The sequence below is a fragment of the Rhynchophorus ferrugineus genome, unplaced genomic scaffold, assembly GCF_030347505.1.
Source record: "Rhynchophorus ferrugineus isolate W39M unplaced genomic scaffold, kcgeb_rfMv2 rfM6, whole genome shotgun sequence".
Classification (NCBI taxonomy): Eukaryota; Metazoa; Arthropoda; class Insecta; order Coleoptera; family Curculionidae; genus Rhynchophorus; species Rhynchophorus ferrugineus.
Genome location: NW_027472585.1, coordinates 43,816,603 through 43,831,841, shown reverse-complemented (window position 1 = coordinate 43,831,841; position 15,239 = coordinate 43,816,603). Strand labels below are relative to the sequence as shown.

Sequence of the window (15,239 nt, the reverse complement as noted above, 5' to 3'; positions counted from 1 at the left end):
GTCTTATTTCAGTGCGTACAAAAAAGATTGTATAATTGCCGCTAAAAAGAATAATTATTCCAGAACATCAGTTCAGATGTGCACAGACTTGTAAATAAAGTAAACACTGACCTAAATGCCAAAAGATATTGTTCGGCTGCTTTTCTAGATATATCTGAGGCTTTCGACAAAGTATGGCATACGGGCTTGCAGGTTAAACTAAAGAAACTTCTTATCCGGATTATCAGTTACTAAAATCGTTTCTCACTGATAGACATTTTATTGTAAATCAAGGCGATGAACATACCGAATTAAATCTCATATATTCAGGAGTTCCGCAAGGTAATGTACTGGGTCCAGTACTGTATCTTCTGTAAACGGTCGATCTTCCCACCACAAAAACAACTACTGTGGCAACATACGCAGACGCCACAGCAATATTGGCATCCCATGAATTAAAGTCAATGAAATAAAATCCACCCATGTAACGTTTACCCTGCATAGAAGAACATGTCCACCAGTGAATATCAATCATCGTCAACTCCCCCAAGCAGAGCAAGTTAAATATCTTAGTTTGTACGTGGATCGACGCCTAACCTGGAAGAAGCACATACTCTATAAACGAAAACAACTTCGTCTGAAATTATATCAAATGTATTGGCTCATCGGGCGCAAATCCAAGTTATCATTAGATAACAAGGTGTTGCTGTATGAGTCTATACTCAAGCCTATTTGGTCATATGGAATCCTACTATGGGGTACCGCTAGCAAATCTAATATATCCAGCATTCAACGGTTCCAAAATAAAGTGTTGTGTGCTATTGTTAATGCTCCGTACTATATTTCAAATAAAATGATACAACGCGATATTCCTCTAGAACCTATAACGAGTGTAATTCAACGTGTTAGTGTGAAGTACTTCGAAATAGTGTCGGTGCATCCCAATGTACTCGATAATCAGCTAAATATGCGACGTGATAGTAAAGTGCGTAGACTAAAACGTTTAACACCACCTGATCTGATTACTGGACATATATAAACTTTAGAATAAGCTTTAGAATAAGACTAATTAATTAAGATAATATTTTGTACAGAAGATCGCTTAATGAAGTGATTTTCTGCATGCCATGTAAATATAATATAGACATAAGAAATACTTATTAGCAGATTGTGGAATCACAAAGATTAAAAAAATAAAATAAAATAATAGCCACTCCTGTGAAATCACTACTCGTTATTATTATTTGAAGTATACTAATGAATTAAAAATTATTAGAAGTAGGCTGAAACGATCAAGTAAGCCTGTGGGTCATTGAGAAACATGCAATATTAAAACGTCTATTTACTTTTTGTACATAACAAACCAACGGTTTTACCCAAATAAAAAATTCTAGATAAAAACTACGATAAGTACGGGAAGCAATATTAGAAACATATTACAAAGTTTTTTAAAAAAATACAGTTAAATATCCATAATAGTGTTCCAATTGTTCTTGGTCGATTTTTTCAACGTACCGCTCTAATACTAGATGAAAATACATCGTTCAAATGTAATTTATTAAATAACAAATTAATTCTGACACATTTCTTCTAAAGATAGCACGATAAGGAATTAAGAGTTCACACCGCTCTACGGCCTGTTCCACTTGAAAAAGGCATTTCTCTATTTAAACTAGGCAAGGTGTATGGAAATAATTTGCCGTATTCAGATTATTGCATGAATAATAAATACTTTTCATTTAACCGGTCTAACAGAGCCAAGCGTCATTCTATGTTGAGGTTCTTTTTAAAGTTCATAGTAATTATTTTAAAGATATATGCATACAAATACAAATAATTACACTACAAATAAGTTTATACGTCTGTGCTTCGCGAACTTCAATACGTCACTTGTACGTTAAGGTGGTCGTTGCGGCGCTTTTATGATTGTTTATTTGATAAGGGTTGAAATATGTTTATGTACTGTTTATATGCTTTATGCAAACTTGTGTCCTATAATGTATTTATTCAAACAGTTTCATATATAAGTAGTATCAAGTAGTAGCCATCTTTAGTCGACTTCGAAAGAAGAGGAGGTTCTATGTTCGACTGTATATATATATATATATTGGATCCAAGTCAGGATCTGATTGAAGAATCAAGGGGAATCCTCAAATTTCAAAGGCACGTATAAAGTTTTCACGTAGTTTTTTCTAAAATAATCTGATATTTGGGTATAAACAGTTTACTTTTTAAGCACTAACCATAAGACCTCGTAGAAATATTGTTGACCAGTGCTTTCTGAAGCGTTCGTTATTTTCAATCATTGTTTCTTTATTCTGATTTTTCCTCATACTGGCTGCATATATACTTGGCCGACCCATTGCAATTCATAATAAAATAACTGCATAATTTATTGAGTATATATCTAACACTAAAAAGATAAATATAAAATATTTTAACAAAAAAAATGAACCGACTTAGTAAAAACTAATCAAACCTAGATTTTTAACACAAAAAAATGTTTTAAAATAAAATATGTACATAATAGTCGTTTTAATAGCCCAATAAAAATAAACAAAAACCTTATTTAAACTATCGACTACACTTATTTTATATTCTACTATATACACAATTTAGCTTAATACCTACCTACAGCAATTTATCTATTTACAGTATTATTTTAACTACTATCAACTGATCAGTTTGAAGTCGATGCCGAGTCCAAAAAATACAAAAATAATAATATAATTTGGTGACATATACACTAAATTAAATTACGAACAAAGCAAGTCCTATGTTGCTAGGCACCTAGATAGCTAGATATGGTGATAAAACTGATTAAAAGAATTTCAGTTTATAATAATACATATATAATTTGTCAATAATGTACATGTTACCAAGCACAGATTGCTGATATAGTCATATCCATAACATTTTCGACTGTTAGTTCATAAGGAACTCAAGTATCGAGCTTATTTTGGTATCGAGTCTTAGTGAAACGACTTAAAACGGATTTACGTTCGCTAAGCCCTCATCACCATAAACACCACTCAGTTTTAAATGAGACTGAGCTCCATTTTTCACTTTTCAAACAAATTAAAGAAAAGTATGACAACAATGTCATTCTCAAATGATTCAGCATTATTTTTAAAGCGCAATAACTTTTGATTGAGTATGCAAATGTTGCTAGCTTCATACTTAACTGTTATCCAACGAACTCGCTATAGTAGAACTTCATTACATATGTATTACTCGAGATATGAAATTTTAATATTATCTATTGGGAACAACGGAAATTACTTTGTCCCCAGCCTTACATGTATAGACGTCAAACGAATATATTTACGAGTCAACCGTAAATAAATCAAAAAGACAAAATTATAAATTTCATTTTACTATATTCAAGTATTTTTAAATTTTATCACCACTCAATCTGCTATATGTGGGTTATTTCTAACATTTAAGGGGTGAAAAACCACTGCGATAAAAATCTGAATATAATTTATGATTATAACATTTTACGAAACATTATAAGGAAAACTAATACTATACAACCTAAAAATCAATAATTGAGAATTAGTTCTAAAGGATATTTAAACCTTTCGCGTTTTACCATTTTTTCAATTAAAAGTAAATAGTTATAAAAATCAATGGGGATAAAATGACAAGAGAGTTAAAATATTTTATACAGATGAATAATAATGTAAAAGTAGTTATAGAAATGTCATATTCGATATATCGCAAATAATGTAATTAAGAAAACTGTTCAAAGTTCTAATACAGATATACAAACAGACAGTACTCAATGTTTTTGTCGAATATTTCGATGATATATGTCTCTGACAGAAACTAGGGTTAGTTCCACAAATCCTTGTTCTCCATAACATAGTTCTTCGCGAACAAATAAAACACTTCATCGCTTTTATGACAGTCGTGAAGTGCACTAAGTTTCCGCGTCAAAATCGCAATTTTTAAAGCACCATAACCAATATTCAAAAATAATTTAATATACAATAATATAATTGTTCAGTATACATTTACAGAACTTTTCCGACATATTCTGTAACAATTTTCCTTGAAGGCTTGTAAAAAAATTATATAAAGTTGCACTTATTCTTTTAATATTTCGTTCCTTTTCGTTTATTTATACTAGAGGTAGATTTTCTTTACGTTACGAAATCTCCATAAAAGATTTTATCACTCTGTGTATACAAAAACAACACTGTACTTAGCACCGAAAGCCTTTATCGATTTTCTTACAATGTTTATTGGATGACAAGCAACTTTACATCAGGTGAACCTACATCTTGTCGTCAGATTCACAGCATACACAAAAAACTGATACAAAGGTAAGAAGTTATATCGATCTCTGCACCTATGGCCACCCCAATTTTGAATCTGATTAACCGTTTAGAATAAAAATGACTCATTCCATTCAAGAAAAAAATATTTATTCGCCGCAACTTAATCTATGAATTATTTATATAGATTTATGCGGTATCTACTATACTAGAAGACTATGCAAGACTGTATGCTGGAATCTGATAAAACAACAATTAAATGAGAAACATATGAGTAATGGGTGATATAAATATTGTTTTATCAAGCATGTCCTGCAAGACTTTTGTATTTTCTAAAGTAGATTAACTAACAGCTGTTTTTTTAATAAAATAGCGTAATATACTACTAAATATAGCATATTAAAGAATAGAATAAGTAATTAATATGCAATAGCTTTTCCATATTAACTAACATAGCACCTCAAAATTCACAAGGTGATTTCTACAAGAATAATTGTGTTGTAGTAAAATAATAATTCTTGATTTTGCATATTTTTGTATTCTAGTGATATTATTCATAATGCTTGTGGATCAAGTTATATGAATAATTGGAAAAATAAATGAAATTCAGACATGTTTTCAATTTTATTTTAAATAATATTAGAATATTATTTAACATTGCAATATATTTTGTTTTTTGTCAAAGTGTCAATAAAAACCTACGTTACACTACAAATTTTATGCTTTTACAAAAAAAAATATATTTAATATTCAAAGATAACACTGCAATCTATTTATGAATGAAAAATAAATTTGTTGTGCTGATTTGTGAGTGATTAGAAATCTGTGAATGAAAAAAATAAAATATTCATCGACTTGTTTTAAACGAAATTTGAAGCAAAACTACCCAAAACAATTAATAGATACTAATTTTATATCAATAATTCCAAAATTATATACATATTACCTATAACATTTGATATGTTATAATTGGTTCTATGTATTGTAGGAGTTTACAACTTCTTATATTAGTATCGAAAGATATTAGTCAACCAAAATCATTAACCAAAAGATTAATTTTATGTTAACATATCCGTAATTAAACTGTTAGAATATAATTAATTGTACCTTCAAAATATAATGAAATATCTTCACATTTCATAATGTCCATTATATAGAAGCATCCTCAAGTGTTAAATAACTATAAAATAAATAAACTGAAACCGAGATACAAGAGTTTGTTTATATTTAAGCTCAAATATGAATGAGTTAAAATCGAAAAAGCTCTTCAAAGAATAAAAATGCAAAAAAACAAAGATGTCTTAAAAGTATTTATAAAATATCGTAAGTCTATCTGCTAAATTTAGGATTTGATATAATTTTAGAAACTGTAGGATTATTTTAGTTATGTTTAAAATAACGAAGAAATAAAAAAACGCTCTTGGTGTTAAACATGTTTTATAATCTTAGCTAAAACTGCATACAACTAGAAATATATTTACATTAAAATGAAAACTAATTAGCACACTTAATTTATATAATTAGATACACATATCTTAGGTTTTATAATATATGCAAATTTGTTCTTTACCACAACATGAATCCGATTCAATTGCACCAAAAACATTTAACGAAGGTTTTTCTCGATATCGACAAAAGAACAAACATAACGTCTCTATAATTGATAAATTATGCTTAATTAAAGAGCATACTAAGCAAAACTAGCAAAAACAATTAATAAATACTAATTATATATGAATAATTTCAAATATATATATATATATATATATACATATATATATATATATATATATATATATATATATATATATATATATATATATATATATATATATATATATATATATATATATATATATATATATATATATGAAACAATACAATGAAACTATTTAAAGGCAATTAATTGTATTTTCGAAAAATAATTAAATCTTTTCATTAATATTTATGTCTAAATGTGAATCGTGAAAATCGAAAAAGCTCTTCAAACAATAAGCAATGTAAAAAAGAAAAGGATATATTAAAGGTGTAATTAAAGGTATTTATAAAATATCGCAAGCCTATCTTCTAGAAACTCTACACATTTTTTAGTTATATTCAAAATAACGAAGAAATAAATAACACTCTAGGGGTTAAGCATGTTTTATAATCTTAGCTAAAACTGAATACAACTAGAAAGATAATTACATAAAAATTAAATCTAATTAGAATACTTAATCTATAGAATTAGATAAAAATATTTTACCGGTTTTATTATATTCAGAAATTCGTTGCTTATCACAACAGAAATCGGGTTAAACTGCACCAAAAAAATTGAGCGAAGGTTTTTTTGATATCGACAGAAGAAAACACGTTAGAGAAAACAGCGATATAATTGATAAATTATGCTTTATTACTAACCAAACCAAATACAGTTAATAGATACTAATAATATATCAATAATCCCAAAAATGTATACATATTACCTAAAAACATGTAATCTGTTATAATTAGTTTTATGCATTGTAGGAGTTTACAACTTCTTAAATTAGTATCAACGGATATTAGTCAATCAAACCAATTCCAACTCATTATAACTACGTAAACAAACGATTTATTATCTGTAAACAAATCCACAATGAAACTGTTTAACGGCAATTAATTATATCCTCAAAAAGTAATCAGATCTTTTCATATTTCATAATGGAAAGTTCTTCAAGAGTTACGTACTATACAAATAATAACCTGAACCAAGACGTAAAAGATTGTTTATATTAAAATGCAAAAACGAAAAGGATGTCTTAAGAGTATTTATAAAATTTCGTAAGGCTATCTGCTAAATTTAGGAACTGAAATAATTTTAGAAACTCTACAAATTTTTTAGTTATGTTTAAAATAACGAAGAAATAAATAACACTCTTGAGATCTAACATGTTTTAACTACAAATATATTTACATTAAAATATCTTACCGGTTTTATTATATCCACAAATTCGTTCTTCATCACAACAGGAATCGGATTAAACTGCACCAGAAAAATTGAGGTTTTTCTAATATCGACGAAAGAAAAAAACGAAAAACAAACAATAAATGTAACGTTAAAAAATCACCAATCTACGAAACATATTCGAACTAAAATACCGTCTCTGCAAACGATTGGAAAAAACAAACGGAGTTCCCAATTAACGTTCTTCGCTCACATTGCGCCATAACACTGTAACAAAGCACTAAAATCCGTGTTCATTTGAAAGTTAATAAGTCGTGATTTTAGCGCCGCCGACCATGCGTGGAAGAAGAACGAAACAAGTGGAAAGCTTCGAGTTTCCTTTTGGGTTTATTTAAAGAAACGGTCGCGAACGTGAAGGATGTGGGACGAACGTACCGGGGACTATACCGGGATATTTTAAATATAACTCATTAATTTAGAGAAGAGACCGATATTGGATAATCTATTCTTAAGAAAAACGACCAAAACTTTAAGGTCAGTTGAAAAGTCCCCGGCCCATCATAGTAAAACACTTTTTTTGGCAATTTTTTTTATTCAAAATAATTCCCTTCAAGGGTGATACACCGATTATTGCGACCCTCCAACTTTTCGATACCATTTTGTAGTACGATTTGTCATTTGCTTCGAAATAGGCCTCAGTTTCGACGATCACCTCTTCATTCAACGAAAATTTCTTACCAGCGAGCATTCTTTTGAGATCTGAGAACAGGAAATAGTCGCTGAGGGCCAGATCTGGAGAATACAGTGGATGAGGAAGCAATTCGAAGCCCAATTCATGGATATTTGCTATCGTTTTTACTGACTTGTGACACGGTGCATTGTCTTGGTGTAGCAGTATTTTCTTTCTTTTCAAATGCGGCCGTTTTTCGGAGATTTCGTCCTTCAAACTGCCGAATAACGTTATGTAATATTCGCTGTTAATGGTCGTTCCATTTTCAAGGTAGTCAATGAAAATTATTCCATGCGCATCGCAAAACACAGATACCATAACCTTGCTAGCCGACTGTTGCGTTTTCCCACGCTTTGGAGCGGGTTCATCGTATTCGGATGACTGTCGATTGTGTGTTCGGAGTGAAATGATGGAGCCATGTTTCATCCATTGTCACATATCGACGCAAAAACTCTACGCTTGATCATTTTCAAACACTGCTCCGAATCATCAACTCATCTTTGTTTTTGGTCAAAAGTGAGCTCACGCAGCACCCACTTTGCACAGAGCTTTCTCATACCCAAATATTCGTGAATGATATGATGTACACGTTCAGTTGATATCTTTAGAGTGTCTACTATTTCATTCAATTTCAATTTACGGTCATTCAAAATTATTTTGTGGATTTTTTTAATGTTTTCGTCGCTAACAACTGCTTTTGGGCCTCCATTGCATTCACCGTCTTCGGTGCTCATTTCACCACGTCTAAACTTAGCATACCAATCCTTGATAGTTGATTTTCCAGGGGCAGTGTCCGGAAACTCGGCATCGAGCCAAGTTTTCGCTTCAACTTTCCTTTTTTTTCTTCAAAAAGCAATATTTTATCAACACGCGAAATTTCTTTTTATCAATTTTTTTCACAACAACAAAAGTTGCCTCACCCAAAATGCTATAATTTACAAACTAATGATCCGACAGCTGTCAAATTTGTACACGCATCTATTGAGGGTTAGGGCGACTTTTTAATTGACCTGTTATCAAAATTTTACTATTTAAAAAAAATAAGAAAAGGTGAAATATATATGTTTTTTTCAAACAACCGTGAATTTAGTAAAACAAATTGTTTGACTTTTTCCTTGAATTGCATACGATATAAGAATGTATAGAGAAGGTTCATACTAAATATCAAGAACTTGTTGATTCGCCATTTTGAGAAAAATGCGTTCAAAGTTTCGTTTTTATATACCGCGTCACTAAAATAGCTATATATATCCGAAAATAATTTAAATTTTGGGAAACCCTCTTAAGAACATATTGTTAAAGCTTTGAAATTACGAAACAAAAATTGATTATATCAAATTTCTAGACTAGAATAAAATCTCTTTGTGTTATATTTTAGCTGCTTATAAATATTGTCGTTATTTTTTCTCTCTAAAAATGTATTCATTGGAAAAAGTTACTACAACACATCTTAATCAAAAAACTTTACATCATCCTCTAAAACTTTTTCCCATTTTTCTGCTAACATTGCCATATTGTGTCGGAAGACAATGTTGATTTCTTCAACATTTCCAGTTAATTCGTTTGGTAGCCATTTTCCATCATTTTAGGTCTTTCCCATCAGTCTAGAAATAGCTGAATCGTTAACTCTTAAGCTGTCTGAAAGTTTTTTAAGAATGTGAGCGTGATTTTCGAGAAACAACACTTTCATTTCATTATTTTTCAATCTTATAGTCATCTTAAGTCATTAGCATCAATATCGCCACTTTAAAATTGTTGAAAACAAAACCGACAGACTATAGTGATGGATGTGGTGAAACAAGGATGTCGGAAATGCAATGTTATGAAAATAACTCAAAAATACTAAATAGAAAACTTGCTTTATGTAAAGAAATGTCAAAGCCATTGAATTTCATAATTGTTTACTTTTATACTTCACATTTTCACCAATAAATATCGCTGATCAAAATACATGCAATCGTGTATTTTTTTATTTTCTTGGTCTTCAAGTTAAGTTCACGAATGGCAACCAACATCTGCAGTCCTCATAAATAATGAATTCTATGTATTATTCTCTAACAATAAGAACAAGTATCATTTCAAAATCACAAAAGACACCAAAAATATTTCTATTTCCAATATAATTTGAAACTCGAGACAGAAATCTATAAAAAATTCTGCATCTAATAATCTCGTATAATATATTGTTATTTATCTTTTAATCCAACAAAATGCACTGAAATTCGAAAATTATATTCAAAAGATCTTTATTAAAGTTGTAAAAAGATGTATGATGATACGCCAAAGATGCTGTAAGTACGTTCTGTGTCTGGTAAATGTGTTGCTAATAATACTCACTAAATCATTCGCATTCCTACCTTTATTAAAAAAATAATATACCGAAATTAGGTTCAAATAAAATTATTTTCAACAACTTCTAGCTCACCAAATGTTATCAAAAGATACCAGATGACATATTATTAAATTTCTACCAGAAAGATAAAGAAAGATGGTAGGTAACAATGGATAATGCTTTGAACAATAAAAATATATTTAATCTTTCACCAAAAATTATTGAATTTCACTAAAGTGTCCCTTTAAAATTAATTCACGGTCCAAATAAAGTAATAAAACTTTGGTGCCCACTATAGATATGTGCGTGACCTTTAGAATAAATATAAAAATCACTAGTGTCAACACCAATATTATGTTGATACATTTAAGCAATAAAATCCGCGAACATCAATCATATATGGCTGGTTTCGGGTTCAATTTTTTTCGTATTTTTCATGATTATTATAAAAGTTTTTATGGCGCTTTCCGCGTTCCGAAAGAAAGTTGGAAAGTTACGCGGTTATGTCCGATACAGTTGTTTAAGCACGAATCATCATTATTTTTGCAATAATACATTTGTGCTTTTTTTCTTTATAATGTATATGTCGTTATTGTTTAAATCATGTACAGGGGATGAAGAAAATAATAAAAATACCTGACATACAGAGAATATTCATTTATTAATAGTGTCTACTGTTTGGTTGAATAATAAATTGATGTTGGAGATAGAAATCTACCCCACATACTGCACTCCACATATATAATACATAATAAAATGTGGACATCTACACAACACAATGGTTAAAGCGAAACTGAGCTCATAACCAATCAAACTGTCCTCGTAGTTAATGCATATATAATTATATTTTGGCACAGTGAAAGAGGTCTTCAGTAATACAGAAATCACTCTGTGCCAACATCTGTTTGGTAAAGTATTTGTGGCTGAAAAACGGTGCTATAAAGTTGTAAATGTCACTGTCTTTTAACTTCTGTAATTTTATCGAAAACTTCTGTTCAACATTTCGCGTTTACAAGCCGCTATGTGTATTGTGCGAATTTGTTGTGTGTCTTCATTCGTTGAATCTACGAGGATAAGGTGAAAAGTTCTCCCTCTGATACTGAAATGGCGCTCTAATGTAATCTAAGTTATGTTATGTTGGTTTGTTTACATGCATTTTTGCAGAAGAAATCTTGCATTTTTTCATTAACATTGATAAACCTGATTAATCCACGAGGAAATTCATCTAACGTTGACAGAAGTTTACGAAGATGCCAATGCTTCTGTTTTGATTATTTTTTGAAGTTATTTCAGAAAAATGTTTGCATATAAAACGCATATACAAAAACAACAATATTAAATAAATTAAAATTGATATAAAATTAAACTACTTTCGTGTTTTCTCTCGCCACAATCTTCTAATTTCCTACGTGTTGTCCAGTAGGTGTACTGTTTCCATGTTGCTGTAACTTAGCAACCTTATTTCATGTTTTAAGGCGAAATCTTGGATCACTTTGTATATCCATTTCATTTTGAGGTTATCGTGCAACTATTCGTTGTTTACGTAGCGATATTCACCTCATAGGTCTAAATTGGCTTTATGATTGACCTTTATGAACTACTGTTTCTTTTATTGTTGGAATATCAACAGTATAGAGACTATAACTGATAAACAAATGTCCTTGATTTTAAGTTAATTTGGGAGTATCGTCCGACTAACCAGAACAGTTCTTTAGTATTGAATCTGAATTGGTCTACTCTTAATAAAATTTAAATCAATTATTAAATTAAACCATATTGTTGCTTCATATTCACAATAAATATTCACAATACCAAAATAATGTAACTAATTTAAAGTTTAGAACAACAAAAGCAGTTCACAATAAAAAACACAATGATTTATATCTTACTACTTATTCTACCCATTGATTATGCAGTCCTTAATTCTAATACGGACAATTAAAATTAATCTATTGTTAATTCATCACGAATAACAGCAGTTAATTAACTCTTTTTGTCATTAGTTAATTATAAACATCATTACAGTAGCATTATATTCTAAAGTAATAGATCGATTTTTTATTGAAAAGAATTATAAGAACATCTATTAATCATCAATTGAAATGAAGGATTTGCAATCAAGCCGGCACAATGGAATGCAATATACATCACTGATAGCTTTTCCAGGCACCGTTTTCGCATATCCAAGAATAATTTTTTTATAAGCACGGTCAAGTTTATTGTAGACGTGACTCACCGATATCAGGAAAATGTTTTTCAAACGTGGATTTTTGTTATACCAAGAATGTTTAAATTGGCGATATGAAAAATAGGCCGTAACGAAATTCTATTTGTTAAGAAATTCAACGTTTTTTCCGTTTGAATGGAGACTTTTAATGTAAAAATGAAATAAACCGTTTTATTTGTTAAAACAATATTTATCTACTGGTATCTTTAATATAAATAAATACTTGTAGATATTTGCATATATGCTGATCATTTTCCCACTTCAATTGCAGACAATTTGGTAGAATATATATTAATAAACATATTTTCCATAATATTTGTCCAATTTTCGTTCATCATTTTAGCAAGGCAGCAATACTGTGTCGATAGAACCATGTTGGTTTGACAGGAAGCCAATCATCGGTCATTTTTTATAATTCCTCATTATTTCGAGACCGTGTGCCAGCCAAACCATACTGTATCAATCTAAAAAAGTGATAATCAAAAGGTACTATGTCTGGTGACTACATTGGGTGCGACAGAAGATCGAATTCGAGCTCCAACATTGTATTCTTCACAACTTTTACGGCAAAACGTATGGCAGAGCATTGTTATGCTCTTTTCATCTGTTAATCGAAATTGTCTATGTGTTTTTGGAACAATACGTCATCCAGTTCGTTCAATTGACGTCGATAGATATCTGTAATAACTTTTTATTCGGTTTATAGTCCTGAATATACTGCTTTAGTGTCGATTTGGATGGGTCTATGGGATAGATGGGACTAACTCATTATTTTTTCAGATTATGCCAATTAAGAATCCGTATCGCGTTTCGAATTATGTCTTTTATTTACCAACGTTAGGTCTGTCCCCGTCCCCTTTATATCACCACCGTACTGTTGTATAGTCGTGAAAAAGCGACAAAAAAACAAAACAAAAATAACTAAGTAATAGGTTACCAGTAAAAATCAATAGAGAGATAAATATTGTTACTAGTAAATAGTAAGTTACTGAAGCTTTTATTGCTTAGTATTTTCATTGTGTTGCAGCTACACTGAATATTAGTAATATAATATCTCAAAAAAGAAAAGGAATACATAGTCTATCCAAAGTTGGTGCGAACATACGTCATCTCAATATGACGTTAAAACGGTGCAATGTTGTCACATCGACTCTGAGTTTTAGTTTATTTTGTCTTTGACTTATTACAAAATTCTAATCTATATAAATAATGAAACAAAAATGTTATCAAATATAATTTATTTTAACATTATAGTACATCTAAAAATTACAGTTAATTATACAGCCACAATAGTTTATTAAGAGACTATATATAATGTCACTTGCATCCCTAAAACTAGAGCTAAATCTTTTCTCTTATGAACTATTTTTTAAATTCAACCCAAAAATACATGATTTGTATCCATTGTAGCGTCAATAAATCATATGAGGCTGTCAACAATGGTGACGTCGATGTGTCAGATCGGAGATATATTGAATGACATGACATGACAGGCCCTTTTCTGTCAATATTCCATTTGTAGCGTCAACAAATCATATGAGCCTGTCAACAATGATGACGTCGATGTGTCAGATCGGAGATATATTGAATGACATGATATGACAGGCCCTTTTCTGTCAATATTGCATTTGTAGCGTCAATAAATCATATGAGCCTGCCAACAATGGTGACGTCTATGTGGCAGATCGGAGATATATTGAATGACATGACATGACAGGCCCTTTTCTGTCAATATTGCATTTGTAGCGTCAATAAATCATATGAGCCTGCCAACAATGGTGACGTCTATGTGGCAGATCGGAGATATATTGAATGACATGACATGACAGGCCCTTTTCTGTCAATATTCCATTTATAGCGTCAATAAATCATATGAGCCTGTCAACAATGGTGACGTCTATGTGGCAGATCGGAGATATATTGAATGACGTGATATGACAGGCTCTTTTCTGTCAATATTCCATTTGTAGCGTCAATAAATCATATGAGCCTGTCAACAATGGCGACGTCTATGTGTCAGATCGGAGATATATTGAATGACATGACATGACAGGCCCTTTTCTGTCAATATTCCATTTGTAGCGTCAATAAATCATATGAGCCTGTCAACAATGGTGACGTCTATGTGTCAGATCGGAGATATATTGAATGACATGATATGACAGGCCCTTTTCTGTCAATATTCCATTTGTAGCGTCAATAAATCATATGAGCCTGTCAACAATGGTGACGTCTATGTGTCAGATCGGAGATATATTGAATGACATGATATGACAGGCCCTTTTCTGTCAATATTCCATTTGAAGCGTCAATAAATCATATGAGCCTGTCAACAATGGTGACGTCTATGTGTCAGATCGGAGATATATTGAATGACATGATATGACAGGCCCTTTTCTGTCAATATTCCATTTGAAGCGTCAATAAATCATATGAGCCTGTCAACAATGGTGACGTCGATGTGTCAGATCGGAGATATATTGAATGACATGATATGACAGGCCCTTTTCTGTCAATATTCCATTTGTAGCGTCAATAAATCATATGAGCCTGTCAACAATGGTGACGTCTATGTGTCATATCAGAGATATATTGAATGACATGATATGACAGGCCCTTTTCTGTCAATATTCCATTTGTAGCGTCAATAAATCATATGAGCCTGTCAACAATGGTGACGTCTATGTGTCAGATCGGAGATATATTGAATGACATGATATGACAGGCCCTTTTCTGTCAATATTCCATTTGTAGCGTCAATA

The 15,239-nt window shown here is 30.7% G+C and overlaps 1 protein-coding gene across 1 annotated transcript in view; it reads right to left on the bottom strand.

The window, feature by feature from the left end:
• stum (mechanosensory transduction mediator stumble) overlaps positions 1-7,459 on the bottom strand; it is a 52,282-nt gene extending 44,823 nt beyond the window's left edge. The window contains exon 1 of the mRNA XM_076406868.1: positions 7,213-7,459. The gene's annotated coding sequence lies outside the window, so the exon portion shown is untranslated. The remainder of the gene's footprint in view (positions 1-7,212) is intronic.
• Positions 7,460-15,239: the final 7,780 nt, after the last annotated feature.